We start from the raw sequence: 22,275 nt of genomic DNA on the forward strand, positions 1-22,275 counted from the left end.
AACCCTGGCCTCCTGTGTGAAAGCCAGGTATCCTAGCCACTAGACCATACCGGACATACCTCAAGTATCAGCTACGTGTGAATGGGTCCAGAAATATTTCTCCTCCACGAACTTTACGGCCGAATCTGGCGACAACGCTGAACTCTGTCCGCCACCACGATCCCGCTTACTCACTCCCAAAGCGCCCAAGACATACTACACAAACATCGCTTTCAGTCTCAAGTGTAAGTAGCAAAACTATAATTAGTAATAACTGGAAACAAACACTCTCACGTTGACGCAAAGGAGCCTGGGTGGTAATAAACTGTAAACACGGCTTTACCTCGCAAAAGCTATGCTGTGCGTTTCACTGTCGTGGAGAGAAAATGAGATGGCTGGGGTGAGGGTCGAACGTACGCCCTTGAGAAGACGTCACGCGCTGCCCACTGCGACAGGGAAGCACACAGGAATTCTTTTCCCACCATGCCGAACACGACAGGGTGGACTTCTCAGCGGAAGTCAGTCCTGCGTCTAGTTACAGTGCATCGCCCTGGAAGCGGCGTGGACCCGCGTTCGGATGCGCGGGCGGGCAGGGCGCCTGCAGCAGGGTCGCTTCGGCCTCTGGTGGCAGCAGGGGCGGCAACGCATCGCGACACAGGATGCGTGCAGCGGAATGCAGCGGTGGTGGTGTAACGGTCAGCATGGTTGCTTCCCAAGCAGTTGATCCGGGTTCGATTCCCGGCCACCGCAAGAGGGCTGTCGTTTTTGCGTAGCGCAATAGTGTGTGTTCAACACCATGCGATCCTCGAAATTGCCAAGTGTCGCTGCACAAGTAGTATCTGCTCGTCTCTCGCCTCGTTGCAGCTAAGTGGGCGGCCCCTTCATCGTGTGTCGACTTGGCCCGACTTTGCTCGACTGCCGCTCGCTGCCGCTCGGCGGTAGGGCCAATATGACAGAAGCAGTACGACAATCGGCTGCGAGAAACACGCTAATCAAGACTACCTTTCCTTTCCAATTCGAAAAGCTAAATTTTCATTTACAAATTTCGGAATTCTCACTGCTCCCCTACAGTGTTATCTACGATATTTGAGAAATTATCTGTGGATTCGTACGGTTCTGTTACTGCCAAAGTCGTTCCTGCACTTTACGTTCGCTCTTTTTGCAAAGAACCTCTTTAAATTTTGGATCCTATGTTCGTTAACGTAATTTAAATTGCTGTGGGAGGCATCATAGCACATCAACACTGTAACACAAAAGGGGGAGAGTGGGGGTGAAAGGGGAAAGGTCCAATAGCACGCAGAGATCCCGCCTATCACCCATGTAATCACTAACCACGCCCACCTCTGCTTAACTTCATTAATCGAAAGGGAGCCGGCCGTTGGCGACCCCTGAGCGAAACGTTCAGACTTGTAGCTCGATGTGCAGATCATTTGGAATCTACGTGGCAGAGTCTCGCGGGAGACTGCATTTCCTATTAGCGGAGAAAGTGGGATGGCCTGTGGAGGGATCGAACCCATGACCTTCTCGTTACCAGCACGACGCTATACCCCACAGGGCTAACGAGCCACGCAACACTGTCGCATCAGCAGTCCAAAACCGCAAAATCATCTCCTCTTCCTTAAAAACGGCCCCGCCAATCACGTGAGCATGTATCTCTTTTCCTTGACTTTCTCTCACCTTATACTTGGAACCCAGAGCAGCAACACCACGAAGACGAAAAACGGCCCTGAGAAGATTTCTCATCTCAGCCTGGAAAATCGACGTTCCGCTACCAGTAATCGAACCCTGGCCTCCTGTGTGAAAGCCAGGTATCCTAGCCACTAGACCATACCGGACATACCTCAAGTATCAGCTACGTGTGAATGGGTCCAGAAATATTTCTCCTCCACGAACTTTACGGCCGAATCTGGCGACAACGCTGAACTCTGTCCGCCACCACGATCCCGCTTACTCACTCCCAAAGCGCCCAAGACATACTACACAAACATCGCTTTCAGTCTCAAGTGTAAGTAGCAAAACTATAATTAGTAATAACTGGAAACAAACACTCTCACGTTGACGCAAAGGAGCCTGGGTGGTAATAAACTGTAAACACGGCTTTACCTCGCAAAAGCTATGCTGTGCGTTTCACTGTCGTGGAGAGAAAATGAGATGGCTGGGGTGAGGGTCGAACGTACGCCCTTGAGAAGACGTCACGCGCTGCCCACTGCGACAGGGAAGCACACAGGAATTCTTTTCCCACCATGCCGAACACGACAGGGTGGACTTCTCAGCGGAAGTCAGTCCTGCGTCTAGTTACAGTGCATCGCCCTGGAAGCGGCGTGGACCCGCGTTCGGATGCGCGGGCGGGCAGGGCGCCTGCAGCAGGGTCGCTTCGGCCTCTGGTGGCAGCAGGGGCGGCAACGCATCGCGACACAGGATGCGTGCAGCGGAATGCAGCGGTGGTGGTGTAACGGTCAGCATGGTTGCTTCCCAAGCAGTTGATCCGGGTTCGATTCCCGGCCACCGCAAGAGGGCTGTCGTTTTTGCGTAGCGCAATAGTGTGTGTTCAACACCATGCGATCCTCGAAATTGCCAAGTGTCGCTGCACAAGTAGTATCTGCTCGTCTCTCGCCTCGTTGCAGCTAAGTGGGCGGCCCCTTCATCGTGTGTCGACTTGGCCCGACTTTGCTCGACTGCCGCTCGCTGCCGCTCGGCGGTAGGGCCAATATGACAGAAGCAGTACGACAATCGGCTGCGAGAAACACGCTAATCAAGACTACCTTTCCTTTCCAATTCGAAAAGCTAAATTTTCATTTACAAATTTCGGAATTCTCACTGCTCCCCTACAGTGTTATCTACGATATTTGAGAAATTATCTGTGGATTCGTACGGTTCTGTTACTGCCAAAGTCGTTCCTGCACTTTACGTTCGCTCTTTTTGCAAAGAACCTCTTTAAATTTTGGATCCTATGTTCGTTAACGTAATTTAAATTGCTGTGGGAGGCATCATAGCACATCAACACTGTAACACAAAAGGGGGAGAGTGGGGGTGAAAGGGGAAAGGTCCAATAGCACGCAGAGATCCCGCCTATCACCCATGTAATCACTAACCACGCCCACCTCTGCTTAACTTCATTAATCGAAAGGGAGCCGGCCGTTGGCGACCCCTGAGCGAAACGTTCAGACTTGTAGCTCGATGTGCAGATCATTTGGAATCTACGTGGCAGAGTCTCGCGGGAGACTGCATTTCCTATTAGCGGAGAAAGTGGGATGGCCTGTGGAGGGATCGAACCCATGACCTTCTCGTTACCAGCACGACGCTATACCCCACAGGGCTAACGAGCCACGCAACACTGTCGCATCAGCAGTCCAAAACCGCAAAATCATCTCCTCTTCCTTAAAAACGGCCCCGCCAATCACGTGAGCATGTATCTCTTTTCCTTGACTTTCTCTCACCTTATACTTGGAACCCAGAGCAGCAACACCACGAAGACGAAAAACGGCCCTGAGAAGATTTCTCATCTCAGCCTGGAAAATCGACGTTCCGCTACCAGTAATCGAACCCTGGCCTCCTGTGTGAAAGCCAGGTATCCTAGCCACTAGACCATACCGGACATACCTCAAGTATCAGCTACGTGTGAATGGGTCCAGAAATATTTCTCCTCCACGAACTTTACGGCCGAATCTGGCGACAACGCTGAACTCTGTCCGCCACCACGATCCCGCTTACTCACTCCCAAAGCGCCCAAGACATACTACACAAACATCGCTTTCAGTCTCAAGTGTAAGTAGCAAAACTATAATTAGTAATAACTGGAAACAAACACTCTCACGTTGACGCAAAGGAGCCTGGGTGGTAATAAACTGTAAACACGGCTTTACCTCGCAAAAGCTATGCTGTGCGTTTCACTGTCGTGGAGAGAAAATGAGATGGCTGGGGTGAGGGTCGAACGTACGCCCTTGAGAAGACGTCACGCGCTGCCCACTGCGACAGGGAAGCACACAGGAATTCTTTTCCCACCATGCCGAACACGACAGGGTGGACTTCTCAGCGGAAGTCAGTCCTGCGTCTAGTTACAGTGCATCGCCCTGGAAGCGGCGTGGACCCGCGTTCGGATGCGCGGGCGGGCAGGGCGCCTGCAGCAGGGTCGCTTCGGCCTCTGGTGGCAGCAGGGGCGGCAACGCATCGCGACACAGGATGCGTGCAGCGGAATGCAGCGGTGGTGGTGTAACGGTCAGCATGGTTGCTTCCCAAGCAGTTGATCCGGGTTCGATTCCCGGCCACCGCAAGAGGGCTGTCGTTTTTGCGTAGCGCAATAGTGTGTGTTCAACACCATGCGATCCTCGAAATTGCCAAGTGTCGCTGCACAAGTAGTATCTGCTCGTCTCTCGCCTCGTTGCAGCTAAGTGGGCGGCCCCTTCATCGTGTGTCGACTTGGCCCGACTTTGCTCGACTGCCGCTCGCTGCCGCTCGGCGGTAGGGCCAATATGACAGAAGCAGTACGACAATCGGCTGCGAGAAACACGCTAATCAAGACTACCTTTCCTTTCCAATTCGAAAAGCTAAATTTTCATTTACAAATTTCGGAATTCTCACTGCTCCCCTACAGTGTTATCTACGATATTTGAGAAATTATCTGTGGATTCGTACGGTTCTGTTACTGCCAAAGTCGTTCCTGCACTTTACGTTCGCTCTTTTTGCAAAGAACCTCTTTAAATTTTGGATCCTATGTTCGTTAACGTAATTTAAATTGCTGTGGGAGGCATCATAGCACATCAACACTGTAACACAAAAGGGGGAGAGTGGGGGTGAAAGGGGAAAGGTCCAATAGCACGCAGAGATCCCGCCTATCACCCATGTAATCACTAACCACGCCCACCTCTGCTTAACTTCATTAATCGAAAGGGAGCCGGCCGTTGGCGACCCCTGAGCGAAACGTTCAGACTTGTAGCTCGATGTGCAGATCATTTGGAATCTACGTGGCAGAGTCTCGCGGGAGACTGCATTTCCTATTAGCGGAGAAAGTGGGATGGCCTGTGGAGGGATCGAACCCATGACCTTCTCGTTACCAGCACGACGCTATACCCCACAGGGCTAACGAGCCACGCAACACTGTCGCATCAGCAGTCCAAAACCGCAAAATCATCTCCTCTTCCTTAAAAACGGCCCCGCCAATCACGTGAGCATGTATCTCTTTTCCTTGACTTTCTCTCACCTTATACTTGGAACCCAGAGCAGCAAAACCACGAAGACGAAAAACGGCCCTGAGAAGATTTCTCATCTCAGCCTGGAAAATTGACGTTCCGCTACCAGTAATCGAACCCTGGCCTCCTGTGTGAAAGCCAGGTATCCTAGCCACTAGACCATACCGGACATACCTCAAGTATCAGCTACGTGTGAATGGGTCCAGAAATATTTCTCCTCCACGAACTTTACGGCCGAATCTGGCGACAACGCTGAACTCTGTCCGCCACCACGATCCCGCTTACTCACTCCCAAAGCGCCCAAGACATACTACACAAACATCGCTTTCAGTCTCAAGTGTAAGTAGCAAAACTATAATTAGTAATAACTGGAAACAAACACTCTCACGTTGACGCAAAGGAGCCTGGGTGGTAATAAACTGTAAACACGGCTTTACCTCGCAAAAGCTATGCTGTGCGTTTCACTGTCGTGGAGAGAAAATGAGATGGCTGGGGTGAGGGTCGAACGTACGCCCTTGAGAAGACGTCACGCGCTGCCCACTGCGACAGGGAAGCACACAGGAATTCTTTTCCCACCATGCCGAACACGACAGGGTGGACTTCTCAGCGGAAGTCAGTCCTGCGTCTAGTTACAGTGCATCGCCCTGGAAGCGGCGTGGACCCGCGTTCGGATGCGCGGGCGGGCAGGGCGCCTGCAGCAGGGTCGCTTCGGCCTCTGGTGGCAGCAGGGGCGGCAACGCATCGCGACACAGGATGCGTGCAGCGGAATGCAGCGGTGGTGGTGTAACGGTCAGCATGGTTGCTTCCCAAGCAGTTGATCCGGGTTCGATTCCCGGCCACCGCAAGAGGGCTGTCGTTTTTGCGTAGCGCAATAGTGTGTGTTCAACACCATGCGATCCTCGAAATTGCCAAGTGTCGCTGCACAAGTAGTATCTGCTCGTCTCTCGCCTCGTTGCAGCTAAGTGGGCGGCCCCTTCATCGTGTGTCGACTTGGCCCGACTTTGCTCGACTGCCGCTCGCTGCCGCTCGGCGGTAGGGCCAATATGACAGAAGCAGTACGACAATCGGCTGCGAGAAACACGCTAATCAAGACTACCTTTCCTTTCCAATTCGAAAAGCTAAATTTTCATTTACAAATTTCGGAATTCTCACTGCTCCCCTACAGTGTTATCTACGATATTTGAGAAATTATCTGTGGATTCGTACGGTTCTGTTACTGCCAAAGTCGTTCCTGCACTTTACGTTCGCTCTTTTTGCAAAGAACCTCTTTAAATTTTGGATCCTATGTTCGTTAACGTAATTTAAATTGCTGTGGGAGGCATCATAGCACATCAACACTGTAACACAAAAGGGGGAGAGTGGGGGTGAAAGGGGAAAGGTCCAATAGCACGCAGAGATCCCGCCTATCACCCATGTAATCACTAACCACGCCCACCTCTGCTTAACTTCATTAATCGAAAGGGAGCCGGCCGTTGGCGACCCCTGAGCGAAACGTTCAGACTTGTAGCTCGATGTGCAGATCATTTGGAATCTACGTGGCAGAGTCTCGCGGGAGACTGCATTTCCTATTAGCGGAGAAAGTGGGATGGCCTGTGGAGGGATCGAACCCATGACCTTCTCGTTACCAGCACGACGCTATACCCCACAGGGCTAACGAGCCACGCAACACTGTCGCATCAGCAGTCCAAAACCGCAAAATCATCTCCTCTTCCTTAAAAACGGCCCCGCCAATCACGTGAGCATGTATCTCTTTTCCTTGACTTTCTCTCACCTTATACTTGGAACCCAGAGCAGCAACACCACGAAGACGAAAAACGGCCCTGAGAAGATTTCTCATCTCAGCCTGGAAAATCGACGTTCCGCTACCAGTAATCGAACCCTGGCCTCCTGTGTGAAAGCCAGGTATCCTAGCCACTTTTTTTTTTTTTTTTTTTTTTTTTTTTTTTTTGATTTTTAACAAAATTCCGTTCCGCCCAGTGTGGGTCTCGAACCCTCGACCCTGAGATTAAGAATATCATGCTCTACCGACTTTTTTTTTTTTTTTTTTTTTTTTTTTTTCCAGTGCTCTACCACTTTTTTTTTTTTTTTTTTTTTTTTTTTTTTTTTTTGTTTTTTTTTTTATTTCGCTGGTTTATTAGACCAGTGCTCTACCACTTTTTTTTTTTTTTTTTTTTTTTTTTTTTTTTTTTTTTTTTTTTTTATCTACCACTTTTTTTTTTTTTTTTTTTTTTTTTTTTTTTGAATATTTCCTGGGTGAGAGCCAGGTATCCTAGCCACTTTTTTTTTTTTTTTTTTTTTTTTTTTTTTTTTTTTTAATGAAGTAGTGGCAGGCAGTTTTCTGGAGGCACTGTGTATTGATCCCAGTACCTCTCGCATACTACGCGAGCGCTCTACCATCTGAGCTACGCCCGCCCCCCCTTCCACTAGACCATACCGGACATACCTCAAGTATCAGCTACGTGTGAATGGGTCCAGAAATATTTCTTCTCCACGAACTTTACGGCCGAATCTGGCGACAACGCTGAACTCTGTCCGCCACCACGATCCCGCTTACTCACTCCCAAAGCGCCCAAGACATACTACACAAACATCGCTTTCAGTCTCAAGTGTAAGTAGCAAAACTATAATTAGTAATAACTGGAAACAAACACTCTCACGTTGACGCAAAGGAGCCTGGGTGGTAATAAACTGTAAACACGGCTTTACCTCGCAAAAGCTATGCTGTGCGTTTCACTGTCGTGGAGAGAAAATGAGATGGCTGGGGTGAGGGTCGAACGTACGCCCTTGAGAAGACGTCACGCGCTGCCCACTGCGACAGGGAAGCACACAGGAATTCTTTTCCCACCATGCCGAACACGACAGGGTGGACTTCTCAGCGGAAGTCAGTCCTGCGTCTAGTTACAGTGCATCGCCCTGGAAGCGGCGTGGACCCGCGTTCGGATGCGCGGGCGGGCAGGGCGCCTGCAGCAGGGTCGCTTCGGCCTCTGGTGGCAGCAGGGGCGGCAACGCATCGCGACACAGGATGCGTGCAGCGGAATGCAGCGGTGGTGGTGTAACGGTCAGCATGGTTGCTTCCCAAGCAGTTGATCCGGGTTCGATTCCCGGCCACCGCAAGAGGGCTGTCGTTTTTGCGTAGCGCAATAGTGTGTGTTCAACACCATGCGATCCTCGAAATTGCCAAGTGTCGCTGCACAAGTAGTATCTGCTCGTCTCTCGCCTCGTTGCAGCTAAGTGGGCGGCCCCTTCATCGTGTGTCGACTTGGCCCGACTTTGCTCGACTGCCGCTCGCTGCCGCTCGGCGGTAGGGCCAATATGACAGAAGCAGTACGACAATCGGCTGCGAGAAACACGCTAATCAAGACTACCTTTCCTTTCCAATTCGAAAAGCTAAATTTTCATTTACAAATTTCGGAATTCTCACTGCTCCCCTACAGTGTTATCTACGATATTTGAGAAATTATCTGTGGATTCGTACGGTTCTGTTACTGCCAAAGTCGTTCCTGCACTTTACGTTCGCTCTTTTTGCAAAGAACCTCTTTAAATTTTGGATCCTATGTTCGTTAACGTAATTTAAATTGCTGTGGGAGGCATCATAGCACATCAACACTGTAACACAAAAGGGGGAGAGTGGGGGTGAAAGGGGAAAGGTCCAATAGCACGCAGAGATCCCGCCTATCACCCATGTAATCACTAACCACGCCCACCTCTGCTTAACTTCATTAATCGAAAGGGAGCCGGCCGTTGGCGACCCCTGAGCGAAACGTTCAGACTTGTAGCTCGATGTGCAGATCATTTGGAATCTACGTGGCAGAGTCTCGCGGGAGACTGCATTTCCTATTAGCGGAGAAAGTGGGATGGCCTGTGGAGGGATCGAACCCATGACCTTCTCGTTACCAGCACGACGCTATACCCCACAGGGCTAACGAGCCACGCAACACTGTCGCATCAGCAGTCCAAAACCGCAAAATCATCTCCTCTTCCTTAAAAACGGCCCCGCCAATCACGTGAGCATGTATCTCTTTTCCTTGACTTTCTCTCACCTTATACTTGGAACCCAGAGCAGCAAAACCACGAAGACGAAAAACGGCCCTGAGAAGATTTCTCATCTCAGCCTGGAAAATTGACGTTCCGCTACCAGTAATCGAACCCTGGCCTCCTGTGTGAAAGCCAGGTATCCTAGCCACTAGACCATACCGGACATACCTCAAGTATCAGCTACGTGTGAATGGGTCCAGAAATATTTCTCCTCCACGAACTTTACGGCCGAATCTGGCGACAACGCTGAACTCTGTCCGCCACCACGATCCCGCTTACTCACTCCCAAAGCGCCCAAGACATACTACACAAACATCGCTTTCAGTCTCAAGTGTAAGTAGCAAAACTATAATTAGTAATAACTGGAAACAAACACTCTCACGTTGACGCAAAGGAGCCTGGGTGGTAATAAACTGTAAACACGGCTTTACCTCGCAAAAGCTATGCTGTGCGTTTCACTGTCGTGGAGAGAAAATGAGATGGCTGGGGTGAGGGTCGAACGTACGCCCTTGAGAAGACGTCACGCGCTGCCCACTGCGACAGGGAAGCACACAGGAATTCTTTTCCCACCATGCCGAACACGACAGGGTGGACTTCTCAGCGGAAGTCAGTCCTGCGTCTAGTTACAGTGCATCGCCCTGGAAGCGGCGTGGACCCGCGTTCGGATGCGCGGGCGGGCAGGGCGCCTGCAGCAGGGTCGCTTCGGCCTCTGGTGGCAGCAGGGGCGGCAACGCATCGCGACACAGGATGCGTGCAGCGGAATGCAGCGGTGGTGGTGTAACGGTCAGCATGGTTGCTTCCCAAGCAGTTGATCCGGGTTCGATTCCCGGCCACCGCAAGAGGGCTGTCGTTTTTGCGTAGCGCAATAGTGTGTGTTCAACACCATGCGATCCTCGAAATTGCCAAGTGTCGCTGCACAAGTAGTATCTGCTCGTCTCTCGCCTCGTTGCAGCTAAGTGGGCGGCCCCTTCATCGTGTGTCGACTTGGCCCGACTTTGCTCGACTGCCGCTCGCTGCCGCTCGGCGGTAGGGCCAATATGACAGAAGCAGTACGACAATCGGCTGCGAGAAACACGCTAATCAAGACTACCTTTCCTTTCCAATTCGAAAAGCTAAATTTTCATTTACAAATTTCGGAATTCTCACTGCTCCCCTACAGTGTTATCTACGATATTTGAGAAATTATCTGTGGATTCGTACGGTTCTGTTACTGCCAAAGTCGTTCCTGCACTTTACGTTCGCTCTTTTTGCAAAGAACCTCTTTAAATTTTGGATCCTATGTTCGTTAACGTAATTTAAATTGCTGTGGGAGGCATCATAGCACATCAACACTGTAACACAAAAGGGGGAGAGTGGGGGTGAAAGGGGAAAGGTCCAATAGCACGCAGAGATCCCGCCTATCACCCATGTAATCACTAACCACGCCCACCTCTGCTTAACTTCATTAATCGAAAGGGAGCCGGCCGTTGGCGACCCCTGAGCGAAACGTTCAGACTTGTAGCTCGATGTGCAGATCATTTGGAATCTACGTGGCAGAGTCTCGCGGGAGACTGCATTTCCTATTAGCGGAGAAAGTGGGATGGCCTGTGGAGGGATCGAACCCATGACCTTCTCGTTACCAGCACGACGCTATACCCCACAGGGCTAACGAGCCACGCAACACTGTCGCATCAGCAGTCCAAAACCGCAAAATCATCTCCTCTTCCTTAAAAACGGCCCCGCCAATCACGTGAGCATGTATCTCTTTTCCTTGACTTTCTCTCACCTTATACTTGGAACCCAGAGCAGCAAAACCACGAAGACGAAAAACGGCCCTGAGAAGATTTCTCATCTCAGCCTGGAAAATTGACGTTCCGCTACCAGTAATCGAACCCTGGCCTCCTGTGTGAAAGCCAGGTATCCTAGCCACTAGACCATACCGGACATACCTCAAGTATCAGCTACGTGTGAATGGGTCCAGAAATATTTCTCCTCCACGAACTTTACGGCCGAATCTGGCGACAACGCTGAACTCTGTCCGCCACCACGATCCCGCTTACTCACTCCCAAAGCGCCCAAGACATACTACACAAACATCGCTTTCAGTCTCAAGTGTAAGTAGCAAAACTATAATTAGTAATAACTGGAAACAAACACTCTCACGTTGACGCAAAGGAGCCTGGGTGGTAATAAACTGTAAACACGGCTTTACCTCGCAAAAGCTATGCTGTGCGTTTCACTGTCGTGGAGAGAAAATGAGATGGCTGGGGTGAGGGTCGAACGTACGCCCTTGAGAAGACGTCACGCGCTGCCCACTGCGACAGGGAAGCACACAGGAATTCTTTTCCCACCATGCCGAACACGACAGGGTGGACTTCTCAGCGGAAGTCAGTCCTGCGTCTAGTTACAGTGCATCGCCCTGGAAGCGGCGTGGACCCGCGTTCGGATGCGCGGGCGGGCAGGGCGCCTGCAGCAGGGTCGCTTCGGCCTCTGGTGGCAGCAGGGGCGGCAACGCATCGCGACACAGGATGCGTGCAGCGGAATGCAGCGGTGGTGGTGTAACGGTCAGCATGGTTGCTTCCCAAGCAGTTGATCCGGGTTCGATTCCCGGCCACCGCAAGAGGGCTGTCGTTTTTGCGTAGCGCAATAGTGTGTGTTCAACACCATGCGATCCTCGAAATTGCCAAGTGTCGCTGCACAAGTAGTATCTGCTCGTCTCTCGCCTCGTTGCAGCTAAGTGGGCGGCCCCTTCATCGTGTGTCGACTTGGCCCGACTTTGCTCGACTGCCGCTCGCTGCCGCTCGGCGGTAGGGCCAATATGACAGAAGCAGTACGACAATCGGCTGCGAGAAACACGCTAATCAAGACTACCTTTCCTTTCCAATTCGAAAAGCTAAATTTTCATTTACAAATTTCGGAATTCTCACTGCTCCCCTACAGTGTTATCTACGATATTTGAGAAATTATCTGTGGATTCGTACGGTTCTGTTACTGCCAAAGTCGTTCCTGCACTTTACGTTCGCTCTTTTTGCAAAGAACCTCTTTAAATTTTGGATCCTATGTTCGTTAACGTAATTTAAATTGCTGTGGGAGGCATCATAGCACATCAACACTGTAACACAAAAGGGGGAGAGTGGGGGTGAAAGGGGAAAGGTCCAATAGCACGCAGAGATCCCGCCTATCACCCATGTAATCACTAACCACGCCCACCTCTGCTTAACTTCATTAATCGAAAGGGAGCCGGCCGTTGGCGACCCCTGAGCGAAACGTTCAGACTTGTAGCTCGATGTGCAGATCATTTGGAATCTACGTGGCAGAGTCTCGCGGGAGACTGCATTTCCTATTAGCGGAGAAAGTGGGATGGCCTGTGGAGGGATCGAACCCATGACCTTCTCGTTACCAGCACGACGCTATACCCCACAGGGCTAACGAGCCACGCAACACTGTCGCATCAGCAGTCCAAAACCGCAAAATCATCTCCTCTTCCTTAAAAACGGCCCCGCCAATCACGTGAGCATGTATCTCTTTTCCTTGACTTTCTCTCACCTTATACTTGGAACCCAGAGCAGCAAAACCACGAAGACGAAAAACGGCCCTGAGAAGATTTCTCATCTCAGCCTGGAAAATCGACGTTCCGCTACCAGTAATCGAACCCTGGCCTCCTGTGTGAAAGCCAGGTATCCTAGCCACTAGACCATACCGGACATACCTCAAGTATCAGCTACGTGTGAATGGGTCCAGAAATATTTCTCCTCCACGAACTTTACGGCCGAATCTGGCGACAACGCTGAACTCTGTCCGCCACCACGATCCCGCTTACTCACTCCCAAAGCGCCCAAGACATACTACACAAACATCGCTTTCAGTCTCAAGTGTAAGTAGCAAAACTATAATTAGTAATAACTGGAAACAAACACTCTCACGTTGACGCAAAGGAGCCTGGGTGGTAATAAACTGTAAACACGGCTTTACCTCGCAAAAGCTATGCTGTGCGTTTCACTGTCGTGGAGAGAAAATGAGATGGCTGGGGTGAGGGTCGAACGTACGCCCTTGAGAAGACGTCACGCGCTGCCCACTGCGACAGGGAAGCACACAGGAATTCTTTTCCCACCATGCCGAACACGACAGGGTGGACTTCTCAGCGGAAGTCAGTCCTGCGTCTAGTTACAGTGCATCGCCCTGGAAGCGGCGTGGACCCGCGTTCGGATGCGCGGGCGGGCAGGGCGCCTGCAGCAGGGTCGCTTCGGCCTCTGGTGGCAGCAGGGGCGGCAACGCATCGCGACACAGGATGCGTGCAGCGGAATGCAGCGGTGGTGGTGTAACGGTCAGCATGGTTGCTTCCCAAGCAGTTGATCCGGGTTCGATTCCCGGCCACCGCAAGAGGGCTGTCGTTTTTGCGTAGCGCAATAGTGTGTGTTCAACACCATGCGATCCTCGAAATTGCCAAGTGTCGCTGCACAAGTAGTATCTGCTCGTCTCTCGCCTCGTTGCAGCTAAGTGGGCGGCCCCTTCATCGTGTGTCGACTTGGCCCGACTTTGCTCGACTGCCGCTCGCTGCCGCTCGGCGGTAGGGCCAATATGACAGAAGCAGTACGACAATCGGCTGCGAGAAACACGCTAATCAAGACTACCTTTCCTTTCCAATTCGAAAAGCTAAATTTTCATTTACAAATTTCGGAATTCTCACTGCTCCCCTACAGTGTTATCTACGATATTTGAGAAATTATCTGTGGATTCGTACGGTTCTGTTACTGCCAAAGTCGTTCCTGCACTTTACGTTCGCTCTTTTTGCAAAGAACCTCTTTAAATTTTGGATCCTATGTTCGTTAACGTAATTTAAATTGCTGTGGGAGGCATCATAGCACATCAACACTGTAACACAAAAGGGGGAGAGTGGGGGTGAAAGGGGAAAGGTCCAATAGCACGCAGAGATCCCGCCTATCACCCATGTAATCACTAACCACGCCCACCTCTGCTTAACTTCATTAATCGAAAGGGAGCCGGCCGTTGGCGACCCCTGAGCGAAACGTTCAGACTTGTAGCTCGATGTGCAGATCATTTGGAATCTACGTGGCAGAGTCTCGCGGGAGACTGCATTTCCTATTAGCGGAGAAAGTGGGATGGCCTGTGGAGGGATCGAACCCATGACCTTCTCGTTACCAGCACGACGCTATACCCCACAGGGCTAACGAGCCACGCAACACTGTCGCATCAGCAGTCCAAAACCGCAAAATCATCTCCTCTTCCTTAAAAACGGCCCCGCCAATCACGTGAGCATGTATCTCTTTTCCTTGACTTTCTCTCACCTTATACTTGGAACCCAGAGCAGCAAAACCACGAAGACGAAAAACGGCCCTGAGAAGATTTCTCATCTCAGCCTGGAAAATCGACGTTCCGCTACCAGTAATCGAACCCTGGCCTCCTGTGTGAAAGCCAGGTATCCTAGCCACTAGACCATACCGGACATACCTCAAGTATCAGCTACGTGTGAATGGGTCCAGAAATATTTCTCCTCCACGAACTTTACGGCCGAATCTGGCGACAACGCTGAACTCTGTCCGCCACCACGATCCCGCTTACTCACTCCCAAAGCGCCCAAGACATACTACACAAACATCGCTTTCAGTCTCAAGTGTAAGTAGCAAAACTATAATTAGTAATAACTGGAAACAAACACTCTCACGTTGACGCAAAGGAGCCTGGGTGGTAATAAACTGTAAACACGGCTTTACCTCGCAAAAGCTATGCTGTGCGTTTCACTGTCGTGGAGAGAAAATGAGATGGCTGGGGTGAGGGTCGAACGTACGCCCTTGAGAAGACGTCACGCGCTGCCCACTGCGACAGGGAAGCACACAGGAATTCTTTTCCCACCATGCCGAACACGACAGGGTGGACTTCTCAGCGGAAGTCAGTCCTGCGTCTAGTTACAGTGCATCGCCCTGGAAGCGGCGTGGACCCGCGTTCGGATGCGCGGGCGGGCAGGGCGCCTGCAGCAGGGTCGCTTCGGCCTCTGGTGGCAGCAGGGGCGGCAACGCATCGCGACACAGGATGCGTGCAGCGGAATGCAGCGGTGGTGGTGTAACGGTCAGCATGGTTGCTTCCCAAGCAGTTGATCCGGGTTCGATTCCCGGCCACCGCAAGAGGGCTGTCGTTTTTGCGTAGCGCAATAGTGTGTGTTCAACACCATGCGATCCTCGAAATTGCCAAGTGTCGCTGCACAAGTAGTATCTGCTCGTCTCTCGCCTCGTTGCAGCTAAGTGGGCGGCCCCTTCATCGTGTGTCGACTTGGCCCGACTTTGCTCGACTGCCGCTCGCTGCCGCTCGGCGGTAGGGCCAATATGACAGAAGCAGTACGACAATCGGCTGCGAGAAACACGCTAATCAAGACTACCTTTCCTTTCCAATTCGAAAAGCTAAATTTTCATTTACAAATTTCGGAATTCTCACTGCTCCCCTACAGTGTTATCTACGATATTTGAGAAATTATCTGTGGATTCGTACGGTTCTGTTACTGCCAAAGTCGTTCCTGCACTTTACGTTCGCTCTTTTTGCAAAGAACCTCTTTAAATTTTGGATCCTATGTTCGTTAACGTAATTTAAATTGCTGTGGGAGGCATCATAGCACATCAACACTGTAACACAAAAGGGGGAGAGTGGGGGTGAAAGGGGAAAGGTCCAATAGCACGCAGAGATCCCGCCTATCACCCATGTAATCACTAACCACGCCCACCTCTGCTTAACTTCATTAATCGAAAGGGAGCCGGCCGTTGGCGACCCCTGAGCGAAACGTTCAGACTTGTAGCTCGATGTGCAGATCATTTGGAATCTACGTGGCAGAGTCTCGCGGGAGACTGCATTTCCTATTAGCGGAGAAAGTGGGATGGCCTGTGGAGGGATCGAACCCATGACCTTCTCGTTACCAGCACGACGCTATACCCCACAGGGCTAACGAGCCACGCAACACTGTCGCATCAGCAGTCCAAAACCGCAAAATCATCTCCTCTTCCTTAAAAACGGCCCCGCCAATCACGTGAGCATGTATCTCTTTTCCTTGACTTTCTCTCACCTTATACTTGGAACCCAGAGCAGCAAAACCACGAAGACGAAAAACGGCCCTGAGAAGATTTCTCATCTCAGCCTGGAAAATTGACGTTCCGCTACCAGTAATCGAACCCTGGCCTCCTGTGTGAAAGCCAGGTATCCTAGCCACTAGACCATACCGGACATACCTCAAGTATCAGCTACGTGTGAATGGGTCCAGAAATATTTCTCCTCCACGAACTTTACGGCCGAATCTGGCGACAACGCTGAACTCTGTCCGCCACCACGATCCCGCTTACTCACTCCCAAAGCGCCCAAGACATACTACACAAACATCGCTTTCAGTCTCAAGTGTAAGTAGCAAAACTATAATTAGTAATAACTGGAAACAAACACTCTCACGTTGACGCAAAGGAGCCTGGGTGGTAATAAACTGTAAACACGGCTTTACCTCGCAAAAGCTATGCTGTGCGTTTCACTGTCGTGGAGAGAAAATGAGATGGCTGGGGTGAGGGTCGAACGTACGCCCTTGAGAAGACGTCACGCGCTGCCCACTGCGACAGGGAAGCACACAGGAATTCTTTTCCCACCATGCCGAACACGACAGGGTGGACTTCTCAGCGGAAGTCAGTCCTGCGTCTAGTTACAGTGCATCGCCCTGGAAGCGGCGTGGACCCGCGTTCGGATGCGCGGGCGGGCAGGGCGCCTGCAGCAGGGTCGCTTCGGCCTCTGGTGGCAGCAGGGGCGGCAACGCATCGCGACACAGGATGCGTGCAGCGGAATGCAGCGGTGGTGGTGTAACGGTCAGCATGGTTGCTTCCCAAGCAGTTGATCCGGGTTCGATTCCCGGCCACCGCAAGAGGGCTGTCGTTTTTGCGTAGCGCAATAGTGTGTGTTCAACACCATGCGATCCTCGAAATTGCCAAGTGTCGCTGCACAAGTAGTATCTGCTCGTCTCTCGCCTCGTTGCAGCTAAGTGGGCGGCCCCTTCATCGTGTGTCGACTTGGCCCGACTTTGCTCGACTGCCGCTCGCTGCCGCTCGGCGGTAGGGCCAATATGACAGAAGCAGTACGACAATCGGCTGCGAGAAACACGCTAATCAAGACTACCTTTCCTTTCCAATTCGAAAAGCTAAATTTTCATTTACAAATTTCGGAATTCTCACTGCTCCCCTACAGTGTTATCTACGATATTTGAGAAATTATCTGTGGATTCGTACGGTTCTGTTACTGCCAAAGTCGTTCCTGCACTTTACGTTCGCTCTTTTTGCAAAGAACCTCTTTAAATTTTGGATCCTATGTTCGTTAACGTAATTTAAATTGCTGTGGGAGGCATCATAGCACATCAACACTGTAACACAAAAGGGGGAGAGTGGGGGTGAAAGGGGAAAGGTCCAATAGCACGCAGAGATCCCGCCTATCACCCATGTAATCACTAACCACGCCCACCTCTGCTTAACTTCATTAATCGAAAGGGAGCCGGCCGTTGGCGACCCCTGAGCGAAACGTTCAGACTTGTAGCTCGATGTGCAGATCATTTGGAATCTACGTGGCAGAGTCTCGCGGGAGACTGCATTTCCTATTAGCGGAGAAAGTGGGATGGCCTGTGGAGGGATCGAACCCATGACCTTCTCGTTACCAGCACGACGCTATACCCCACAGGGCTAACGAGCCACGCAACACTGTCGCATCAGCAGTCCAAAACCGCAAAATCATCTCCTCTTCCTTAAAAACGGCCCCGCCAATCACGTGAGCATGTATCTCTTTTCCTTGACTTTCTCTCACCTTATACTTGGAACCCAGAGCAGCAAAACCACGAAGACGAAAAACGGCCCTGAGAAGATTTCTCATCTCAGCCTGGAAAATTGACGTTCCGCTACCAGTAATCGAACCCTGGCCTCCTGTGTGAAAGCCAGGTATCCTAGCCACTAGACCATACCGGACATACCTCAAGTATCAGCTACGTGTGAATGGGTCCAGAAATATTTCTCCTCCACGAACTTTACGGCCGAATCTGGCGACAACGCTGAACTCTGTCCGCCACCACGATCCCGCTTACTCACTCCCAAAGCGCCCAAGACATACTACACAAACATCGCTTTCAGTCTCAAGTGTAAGTAGCAAAACTATAATTAGTAATAACTGGAAACAAACACTCTCACGTTGACGCAAAGGAGCCTGGGTGGTAATAAACTGTAAACACGGCTTTACCTCGCAAAAGCTATGCTGTGCGTTTCACTGTCGTGGAGAGAAAATGAGATGGCTGGGGTGAGGGTCGAACGTACGCCCTTGAGAAGACGTCACGCGCTGCCCACTGCGACAGGGAAGCACACAGGAATTCTTTTCCCACCATGCCGAACACGACAGGGTGGACTTCTCAGCGGAAGTCAGTCCTGCGTCTAGTTACAGTGCATCGCCCTGGAAGCGGCGTGGACCCGCGTTCGGATGCGCGGGCGGGCAGGGCGCCTGCAGCAGGGTCGCTTCGGCCTCTGGTGGCAGCAGGGGCGGCAACGCATCGCGACACAGGATGCGTGCAGCGGAATGCAGCGGTGGTGGTGTAACGGTCAGCATGGTTGCTTCCCAAGCAGTTGATCCGGGTTCGATTCCCGGCCACCGCAAGAGGGCTGTCGTTTTTGCGTAGCGCAATAGTGTGTGTTCAACACCATGCGATCCTCGAAATTGCCAAGTGTCGCTGCACAAGTAGTATCTGCTCGTCTCTCGCCTCGTTGCAGCTAAGTGGGCGGCCCCTTCATCGTGTGTCGACTTGGCCCGACTTTGCTCGACTGCCGCTCGCTGCCGCTCGGCGGTAGGGCCAATATGACAGAAGCAGTACGACAATCGGCTGCGAGAAACACGCTAATCAAGACTACCTTTCCTTTCCAATTCGAAAAGCTAAATTTTCATTTACAAATTTCGGAATTCTCACTGCTCCCCTACAGTGTTATCTACGATATTTGAGAAATTATCTGTGGATTCGTACGGTTCTGTTACTGCCAAAGTCGTTCCTGCACTTTACGTTCGCTCTTTTTGCAAAGAACCTCTTTAAATTTTGGATCCTATGTTCGTTAACGTAATTTAAATTGCTGTGGGAGGCATCATAGCACATCAACACTGTAACACAAAAGGGGGAGAGTGGGGGTGAAAGGGGAAAGGTCCAATAGCACGCAGAGATCCCGCCTATCACCCATGTAATCACTAACCACGCCCACCTCTGCTTAACTTCATTAATCGAAAGGGAGCCGGCCGTTGGCGACCCCTGAGCGAAACGTTCAGACTTGTAGCTCGATGTGCAGATCATTTGGAATCTACGTGGCAGAGTCTCGCGGGAGACTGCATTTCCTATTAGCGGAGAAAGTGGGATGGCCTGTGGAGGGATCGAACCCATGACCTTCTCGTTACCAGCACGACGCTATACCCCACAGGGCTAACGAGCCACGCAACACTGTCGCATCAGCAGTCCAAAACCGCAAAATCATCTCCTCTTCCTTAAAAACGGCCCCGCCAATCACGTGAGCATGTATCTCTTTTCCTTGACTTTCTCTCACCTTATACTTGGAACCCAGAGCAGCAAAACCACGAAGACGAAAAACGGCCCTGAGAAGATTTCTCATCTCAGCCTGGAAAATTGACGTTCCGCTACCAGTAATCGAACCCTGGCCTCCTGTGTGAAAGCCAGGTATCCTAGCCACTAGACCATACCGGACATACCTCAAGTATCAGCTACGTGTGAATGGGTCCAGAAATATTTCTCCTCCACGAACTTTACGGCCGAATCTGGCGACAACGCTGAACTCTGTCCGCCACCACGATCCCGCTTACTCACTCCCAAAGCGCCCAAGACATACTACACAAACATCGCTTTCAGTCTCAAGTGTAAGTAGCAAAACTATAATTAGTAATAACTGGAAACAAACACTCTCACGTTGACGCAAAGGAGCCTGGGTGGTAATAAACTGTAAACACGGCTTTACCTCGCAAAAGCTATGCTGTGCGTTTCACTGTCGTGGAGAGAAAATGAGATGGCTGGGGTGAGGGTCGAACGTACGCCCTTGAGAAGACGTCACGCGCTGCCCACTGCGACAGGGAAGCACACAGGAATTCTTTTCCCACCATGCCGAACACGACAGGGTGGACTTCTCAGCGGAAGTCAGTCCTGCGTCTAGTTACAGTGCATCGCCCTGGAAGCGGCGTGGACCCGCGTTCGGATGCGCGGGCGGGCAGGGCGCCTGCAGCAGGGTCGCTTCGGCCTCTGGTGGCAGCAGGGGCGGCAACGCATCGCGACACAGGATGCGTGCAGCGGAATGCAGCGGTGGTGGTGTAACGGTCAGCATGGTTGCTTCCCAAGCAGTTGATCCGGGTTCGATTCCCGGCCACCGCAAGAGGGCTGTCGTTTTTGCGTAGCGCAATAGTGTGTGTTCAACACCATGCGATCCTCGAAATTGCCAAGTGTCGCTGCACAAGTAGTATCTGCTCGTCTCTCGCCTCGTTGCAGCTAAGTGGGCGGCCCCTTCATCGTGTGTCGACTTGGCCCGACTTTGCTCGACTGCCGCTCGCTGCCGCTCGGCGGTAGGGCCAATATGACAGAAGCAGTACGACAATCGGCTGCGAGAAACACGCTAATCAAGACTACCTTTCCTTTCCAATTCGAAAAGCTAAATTTTCATTTACAAATTTCGGAATTCTCACTGCTCCCCTACAGTGTTATCTACGATATTTGAGAAATTATCTGTGGATTCGTACGGTTCTGTTACTGCCAAAGTCGTTCCTGCACTTTACGTTCGCTCTTTTTGCAAAGAACCTCTTTAAATTTTGGATCCTATGTTCGTTAACGTAATTTAAATTGCTGTGGGAGGCATCATAGCACATCAACACTGTAACACAAAAGGGGGAGAGTGGGGGTGAAAGGGGAAAGGTCCAATAGCACGCAGAGATCCCGCCTATCACCCATGTAATCACTAACCACGCCCACCTCTGCTTAACTTCATTAATCGAAAGGGAGCCGGCCGTTGGCGACCCCTGAGCGAAACGTTCAGACTTGTAGCTCGATGTGCAGATCATTTGGAATCTACGTGGCAGAGTCTCGCGGGAGACTGCATTTCCTATTAGCGGAGAAAGTGGGATGGCCTGTGGAGGGATCGAACCCATGACCTTCTCGTTACCAGCACGACGCTATACCCCACAGGGCTAACGAGCCACGCAACACTGTCGCATCAGCAGTCCAAAACCGCAAAATCATCTCCTCTTCCTTAAAAACGGCCCCGCCAATCACGTGAGCATGTATCTCTTTTCCTTGACTTTCTCTCACCTTATACTTGGAACCCAGAGCAGCAAAACCACGAAGACGAAAAACGGCCCTGAGAAGATTTCTCATCTCAGCCTGGAAAATTGACGTTCCGCTACCAGTAATCGAACCCTGGCCTCCTGTGTGAAAGCCAGGTATCCTAGCCACTAGACCATACCGGACATACCTCAAGTATCAGCTACGTGTGAATGGGTCCAGAAATATTTCTCCTCCACGAACTTTACGGCCGAATCTGGCGACAACGCTGAACTCTGTCCGCCACCACGATCCCGCTTACTCACTCCCAAAGCGCCCAAGACATACTACACAAACATCGCTTTCAGTCTCAAGTGTAAGTAGCAAAACTATAATTAGTAATAACTGGAAACAAACACTCTCACGTTGACGCAAAGGAGCCTGGGTGGTAATAAACTGTAAACACGGCTTTACCTCGCAAAAGCTATGCTGTGCGTTTCACTGTCGTGGAGAGAAAATGAGATGGCTGGGGTGAGGGTCGAACGTACGCCCTTGAGAAGACGTCACGCGCTGCCCACTGCGACAGGGAAGCACACAGGAATTCTTTTCCCACCATGCCGAACACGACAGGGTGGACTTCTCAGCGGAAGTCAGTCCTGCGTCTAGTTACAGTGCATCGCCCTGGAAGCGGCGTGGACCCGCGTTCGGATGCGCGGGCGGGCAGGGCGCCTGCAGCAGGGTCGCTTCGGCCTCTGGTGGCAGCAGGGGCGGCAACGCATCGCGACACAGGATGCGTGC

General features: G+C 51.4%; 12 non-coding genes across 12 annotated transcripts; all 12 read left to right on the forward strand.

Annotated features, from left to right (window-relative positions):
* The first annotated feature begins 657 nt into the window (after positions 1 to 657).
* On the forward strand, positions 658 to 729 carry Trnag-ccc (transfer RNA glycine (anticodon CCC)). The gene has a single exon. It is a non-coding gene; the product is annotated as a tRNA-Gly (tRNA).
* A 1,688-nt stretch (positions 730 to 2,417) lies between these two features.
* On the forward strand, positions 2,418 to 2,489 carry Trnag-ccc (transfer RNA glycine (anticodon CCC)). The gene has a single exon. It is a non-coding gene; the product is annotated as a tRNA-Gly (tRNA).
* Positions 2,490 to 4,177: 1,688 nt separating this feature from the next.
* Trnag-ccc (transfer RNA glycine (anticodon CCC)) lies at positions 4,178 to 4,249 on the forward strand. Its single transcript has one exon. It is a non-coding gene; the product is annotated as a tRNA-Gly (tRNA).
* A 1,688-nt stretch (positions 4,250 to 5,937) lies between these two features.
* Positions 5,938 to 6,009, forward strand: Trnag-ccc (transfer RNA glycine (anticodon CCC)). Its single transcript has one exon. It is a non-coding gene; the product is annotated as a tRNA-Gly (tRNA).
* A 2,197-nt stretch (positions 6,010 to 8,206) lies between these two features.
* On the forward strand, positions 8,207 to 8,278 carry Trnag-ccc (transfer RNA glycine (anticodon CCC)). The gene has a single exon. It is a non-coding gene; the product is annotated as a tRNA-Gly (tRNA).
* Positions 8,279 to 9,966: 1,688 nt separating this feature from the next.
* On the forward strand, positions 9,967 to 10,038 carry Trnag-ccc (transfer RNA glycine (anticodon CCC)). The gene has a single exon. It is a non-coding gene; the product is annotated as a tRNA-Gly (tRNA).
* A 1,688-nt stretch (positions 10,039 to 11,726) lies between these two features.
* On the forward strand, positions 11,727 to 11,798 carry Trnag-ccc (transfer RNA glycine (anticodon CCC)). Its single transcript has one exon. It is a non-coding gene; the product is annotated as a tRNA-Gly (tRNA).
* Positions 11,799 to 13,486: 1,688 nt separating this feature from the next.
* Trnag-ccc (transfer RNA glycine (anticodon CCC)) lies at positions 13,487 to 13,558 on the forward strand. Its single transcript has one exon. It is a non-coding gene; the product is annotated as a tRNA-Gly (tRNA).
* Positions 13,559 to 15,246: 1,688 nt separating this feature from the next.
* On the forward strand, positions 15,247 to 15,318 carry Trnag-ccc (transfer RNA glycine (anticodon CCC)). The gene has a single exon. It is a non-coding gene; the product is annotated as a tRNA-Gly (tRNA).
* Positions 15,319 to 17,006: 1,688 nt separating this feature from the next.
* On the forward strand, positions 17,007 to 17,078 carry Trnag-ccc (transfer RNA glycine (anticodon CCC)). Its single transcript has one exon. It is a non-coding gene; the product is annotated as a tRNA-Gly (tRNA).
* Positions 17,079 to 18,766: 1,688 nt separating this feature from the next.
* On the forward strand, positions 18,767 to 18,838 carry Trnag-ccc (transfer RNA glycine (anticodon CCC)). Its single transcript has one exon. It is a non-coding gene; the product is annotated as a tRNA-Gly (tRNA).
* A 1,688-nt stretch (positions 18,839 to 20,526) lies between these two features.
* Positions 20,527 to 20,598, forward strand: Trnag-ccc (transfer RNA glycine (anticodon CCC)). The gene has a single exon. It is a non-coding gene; the product is annotated as a tRNA-Gly (tRNA).
* The last annotated feature ends 1,677 nt before the right edge of the window (positions 20,599 to 22,275 follow it).

This window comes from Schistocerca gregaria, chromosome 8, assembly GCF_023897955.1.
Source record: "Schistocerca gregaria isolate iqSchGreg1 chromosome 8, iqSchGreg1.2, whole genome shotgun sequence".
NCBI lineage: Eukaryota > Metazoa > Arthropoda > Insecta > Orthoptera > Acrididae > Schistocerca > Schistocerca gregaria.